Here is a 6,129-nt window from a genome sequence, read left to right on the forward strand (position 1 = left end):
GTCCCCGGGGAGGATTCCTTCCTTCCGGCCTTCGGTGCATCTAGGACCTTATTACATGACATTGATTTTTCTTGTTCCCGGATGAGCATTCGGTCAAAAAACACATGCTAAGCACAGACTGCATGTAACGCACGCCACCTAGTATTCGTTCTGTTGAATGTCTTTTTTTTTTTTTTTAATATATTTATTGATTTCAGGGAGGAAGGGAGAAGGAGAGAGAGATAGAAACATCAATGATGAGAGAGAATCACCGATCGGCCGCCTCCCGCACACCCCCCACCGGGGAACGAGCCCGCAACCCAGGCATGTGCCCCCGGCTGGAATCGAACCCCGGACCCCTCAGTCTGCAGGCCGACGCTCTATCCACTGAGCCAAGCCGGCCAGGGCTTGTGGAATGTCTTTAAAAGTTGTCTTGTCCTGGGCACATGCGTGTGTGAGACCAGGTTCCCCGTGGGCCTTAAGCTTCAGGGCCCTGGCTTTTCTTCCCCGCCCTGGTGGAGCCCTGGTAATGCCCTCACGCGCTCCTATGTCTTGTAAGGTTTGCAGAAGTAAAATAGTTCAGGTATAATGGGCTAAGACCACGGTGTCTCTTCACTCTGATCTCCCCGCCTGTGTTTGGAGTAGACTTGAGCATCTTGTTGTATCAGTGATAGTTTATACCTCTGCAGTGCTTAATGTATAGCAGTTCCAATTCTGGAGAAGCCATGTATGAACACAGTGGGGTCAGGGGATGGTAGTGACTTCGAGGGCTTCCTGGAGGAAGTGGCACTAGACCTGAGTCTGCAAGATTTGCTGGACAAAGAGGAGAAAGCCATGGCAGGCAGAGTGACCAAAGGGAGTGAGGAGGCAGAGCAAGGAGAACGGACAGCATGAGGCGGGAGCTGGCAGCCAATGCCAGATGCTGGGGTGATGCTGGGGGGCTGTGTGACTTTGTGAGACATTCAGATCCTATGGAGGCGGGGCCCTGTGGGTCCCTGAGTTTTGATTCTCTAAGACAGTGGTTCTCAACCTTCCTAATGCCGCGACCCTTTAATGCAGTTCCTCATGTTGTGGTGACCCCCAACCATAACATTATTTTTGTTGCTACTTCATCACTGTAAGTTTGCTACTGTTAAGAATCATCATGTAAATATCTGATAGACAGGATGTATTTTCATTGTTACAAATTGAACATAATAAAAGCATAGTGATTAATCACAAAAACAATGTGTAATTACATATGTGTTTTCCGATGGTCTTAGGCGACCCCTGTGAAAGGGTCGTTCGACCCCCAAAGGGGTTGCGACCCACAGGTTGAGAACCGCTGCTCTAAGATCTCTTTGGGTTTATTGACGCCGTTGTAAAATCTAGGATTTGGTGTGTCAGGGCAGTTAGTGGTGGCCTCTGGAACAGACAACCCCGATATCTCATTGGCTTATACCATAGTTTGTTTCTGGCGCTCACTGGGAGTGGCTTTCCTTGTGTTGAGTTGGGGACTCTGGCTCCTCCCATCTACAATGCCGCTGGCTTCTAAAACAGGCCCCCAGGAGGCGAAACTGGCTGTTGGAGAGGAGGGGTGGAAAACATGTTAGCTGTTACAAGGGTCCAGTACATAAACAGAGACACAGTATATCTGTGTTCTTCACATTTCATGGGAGAGAGAAAATTAGGAACAAAATGTCTAAAAAAGCTCCTTAGGCCTGGCTGGCATGGCTCAGTGGTTGAACATCGACCTGTGAAGCAGGAGGTCACGGTTTGATTCCCAGTCAAGCACTTGCCTGGGTTTTGGGCTCGATCCCGGGTGTGGGGCGTGCAGGAGGCAGCCAGTCAATGATTCTCTCTCAAAATTGATGTTTCTCTCTCTCTCTCTCTCCCTCTCCCTTCCTCTCTGAAATCAATAAGAATATATTTTTTAAAAATAAGGTGGGAGAGAGAAGCCTGTTCTCCTAGGGTCTGCCCAGCTTTCAAAGCCTGCCTCTTGCCTGTGGAAGATTGGGAGTCCAAGGGCTTTTTGTCTTGTGGTGGTTTTTTCTTTTGCCTTTTGTTTTGCTCTAAGTAACTTTCTACTGAAATAAAACATTGTTAGGGATTGAATTATATCTCCCCAAGTCCATAATGTGGAAGCCTAAAAATCCAAATGACTATGTTTGCAAATAGGGTCCCTGAAGAGGTCATTGAGGTTAAGTGAGGTCATGGAGGGGGAGAGTGGTGGAGGGCGCTAACCCAACAGGACTGGTGTCCCTATAAGAAGAGGAATGAGTACGAAGAGTAAAGATCAAGTGAGGCCTGGCCAGAAGGCAGCCGTCTGCACAACAAGGAGAGAGGCTTCAAACCTACCCTGCCGGCACCTTGATTTTGGACTTCCAGCCGCCAGAACTGTGACACAGTAAATTTCTGTTGTTAAAGCCCCCCACCCTGCTCCCCCCCATCTGTGGGACTTTGTCATGGCAGCCTGGCAGGCTAATACAAAGATACATACTAGCACGAGCACAAATCATTATGGGTGGCAACTCCTCGACATTTCCATAAGGCGAACATCCCGTGTGAACAGCGCCCCAGGAGAAACCGTGGAAAAGATAACTGGCGCCATGCATTGCCATCATAGATTAGTTTTGCCTACTCGGGCCCTTTCTACAAACAGAATCAATCCGTGCGGACTGTATCAGCTTCTCTCACGCAGAGCCACGTTGGGGTGTTCATCCATAGAACGGCTGGTTGTGCCCCATTGTGTAAATGGACCACAGGCTGTGTGTTCTGGTGGACACGGGTAGATTCCACATCCCTGGCGGGTTGGCACAGGGCGATAGTTAACAGACCAGACGCACACCTTTCGGTCGGTCGGGGCCCCCAGCTCTTTCCAAGGTTCTGCGGAGTGCCTGCGGGCCTGTTTGTATAACAGTCTACATCTCGGCTCCAGCAAACACCAACTGTTCCGTGGCGTGGAGGAGGGCCCGGTGCCGGCAGGTCCTTCCTCACCAGGTCCCTGGGACCCGTCTCCACGCCGGTCACTGTTAACACCACTAAGAGTTTTAAGGACAAAAGATTAAAGATGAAAACGTTTTGCATGACTGCATTTCTTGAGTTCTAGACCTCTGGCTGCATTTAGTGCGGCTCTCTGGGCGCTCGGGGAGTGAGAATAGAGTGTCCCAGAGCGGGGTGATTGAGGCCATTTCAGAAAGTCGTGTTGGCCTTGGCTGGGCCGATCAAACGCCGGCTCCGGGCCGTTGCTCCCGGAAAAAAACAGAAGGGACCGGAGGAACAGTCCCCGAAGGACAGGCCCTTCTCCTGCTCGGATCAAAGGCTTGGTCACCAGGCAGAAAGGAATGCACGGAGGACTTGAGGAGGAGGAAGGGACAGCCAGAGACCTTGCTCTTTCTTCTAGGACAATGAACAGAATTAGTAACTCAAGTTCCCACCACGTTTCATAGTTAATAATAATAATAAAATATAATCACTTGGTATGTGCTCTCCCCCAGAATTTTTTAAAGCAGGGTTGGGGGTGAGGATGTTGATGAGTAAACCAGAAAAGTTTCTTTTCCTTCCATTTCCTTATAATTTCTGTCCTATAATTTCACGGCCAAGGGTGAACCTGAGTGGGGGCGGCTGAAAGGCTCAGAAAAGACAGACAAGAGAATGAAAGCTGGGTCTCGGTGGGACGCTGCTTCCCTGAGAGACAGCGCCAGCGCCCAGAAGTCATGTCTTTATTTGATAGCAGATGCCATGAGGCAAAGTAGGGGCGATGATCAAGATGTTTACAACATTCTCGTGGGTTTTGATCCTACTCAACTACTTGCACCTGAACTCTATCAAGCCCACAACACTCAGGCACGTGGGGCCATGTGTTCGGACCATGGGTTCAAGCTTACAACTACAGCTGTTGGCTATAATTGTGCTGGGAGGGCTCTGCCCTCCAAGCTGGGACTTGCACGTGGCAATGAGAGGACTGTGCCCTCTCATCAGTCCGAGGCTTGAACCAGGGGGTCCTCAAACTTTTTAAACATGGGGCCAGTTTACTGTCCCTCAGACCGTTGGAGGGTCGGACTATAGTTAAAAAAAAAAAACTAGCCGAAACCGGTTTGGCTCAGTGGATAGAGCGTCGGCCTGCGGACTGAAAGGTCCCAAGTTCGATTCCGGTCAAGGGCATGTACCTGGGTTGCGGGCACATCCCCAGTAGGAGATGTGCAGGAGGCAGCTGGTTGATGTTTCTCTCTCATCGATGTTTCTAACTCTCTATCTCTCTCTCCCTTCCTCTCTGTAAAAAATCAATAAAATATATTTTAAAAAAAAACTATGAACAAATTCCTATGCACAGTGCACATATCTTATTTTGAAGTAAAAAAAACCAAAACGGAACAAATACAATGTTTGTATTTGCATCTGGCCGGCGGGCCGTAGTTTGAGGACCCCTGCTTGAACCTGTCCGAACACTGTAGCCGCTCTCCACACCTAGGACCCTTATTTTTTGACATACTAAAAACCAAAGACATGTCCAAGCAGGGTTACAGAGTCACGATGAATTTTACATGTTTACTTTGCACAGAATTAGTCCTTTAATTTAAAAGCAATGTAATGCTAGCCAGCTGGGCTAGTCATGAGATAATTGTAGAATCTGGAAAATGTAATATAGTGCATTCCAAGTGGTGTGACCTGGGAACATGACACGAGTTCAAAGCAGTTCCATGAATATCACGTTTTCCTGCGCTGCCAGGATGGCCCCGTGACTCATATTGAACCTCATTTGGAGAGAACCTCTCGAGCCCGACTTTGGGTTCCTTTGAGAACGAGGAGCCGGCCCAAAGTCCTCCCAGCCTCCTGCGGTGGCACCAATCAAACGGGAAGGATTCCCTCCCTGGCTGTCGCTGTTAGAATGCCTCTCCCCATCCTGCCCTCGCACGGCTGATGCCCATTCACCCTCCACATCCCAGGCCAGAGCTATCCCTTCCGGGAGCTTCGCCACGCCTGTCCCAGGGAGGGTGAGGGACTGCTCTCCTCCCGGCCCACCTGCATCCTCTTCCTCCAACTTCTTACGTGTGTCTCCCACTCCACCCCCACCTCCACCCTCCCCCCCACCCCCACCCCCACTCTCACCCCACCCCCACCCCCACCCCGTGCTCCAGGGGCAGCATGAAGGGCCAGGACTCTGTCAGGCCTATATGCCCAGCTCCTAGCAGGGGCCTGGGGAAATGAATGGACAAACCTTCAAATAAATAAACGTATACGCAAATGGAATGCCACCGGGCTCTGTGCCTATCGGTTCTCCGTTTGGTTGGGGCTGGGTAATTTTGTTTGCACTGGTGGAACTTGGTAAATTTGCAAATCCGGGTCCAAGGCCAAAGTCCTGTTCATCTTTCCTGGGGAAGGGGGTGTGGGGGCGTGGTTACCGCACCTGAGCGTAATCAGAGGGGCCACAAGGTGGCGCCGAGTCCCTGTGCAGGACGGTTGCACTCCACCTTCCCCTTTGCAGGGCCGGGGAGCCTGTGCCAAGAGGCTGCAGAGGATTCTCAGCTGTTTCCTCCAAGAAGGACCCAGGAGCTCACGCCACACTTCCCAACCCAGCCCCTGGAGGCAAACAGCTTGTAAAAGATGTAAATTCAGTTAGAGGGAGGCCTGCATACAAGGGAATAGCCAGAATGTTCCCTTAGGACACTCAGCGCCTGCACATAGTGGACAGTGGGAGCATTTTTATTGAATGAACCCATGTCATGCTACGTGTGAGCGTGAGTGTCTGGGGTGGGAGCGAGACAACAAAGAAACGACGGTCCTTGGTTTCACTGAGTCTTGTCGAGTCAGCCGCCCCTTCGTGCACAACCGAGTTATCTCAGGTGTTCAGGACCGGCTGGGAGCCAAGAGGGGTTATGGATTTCACCTCAGGACAGGCTGGGAGCCGAGAGGGGTTATGGATTTCACCTCAGGACAGGCTGGGAGCCGAGAGGGGTTATGGATTTCAGACATGGGAATGCGGAGGTCCTGGGACGCCCAGGCCCAGGGCTGGAAGGTGACTAAGGTGGTGGCATAGCCACGTCAGCCAGGCTCCAGGGCCTGTGTTACTGACCACACTGGCCGCAGTGATTCAAAGGGAATCCATTTTCCCCCCTATCTCCCTCTGGCTTTATTCTTGGGCTTCTTTCTTTCTTTTTAATATATTGATTT

This window comes from Myotis yumanensis, unplaced genomic scaffold, assembly GCF_028538775.1.
Source record: "Myotis yumanensis isolate MYYU_CA2020_CCGP unplaced genomic scaffold, mMyoYum1.0.hap1 SCAF_11, whole genome shotgun sequence".
In the NCBI taxonomy this organism is placed as follows: domain Eukaryota; kingdom Metazoa; phylum Chordata; class Mammalia; order Chiroptera; family Vespertilionidae; genus Myotis; species Myotis yumanensis.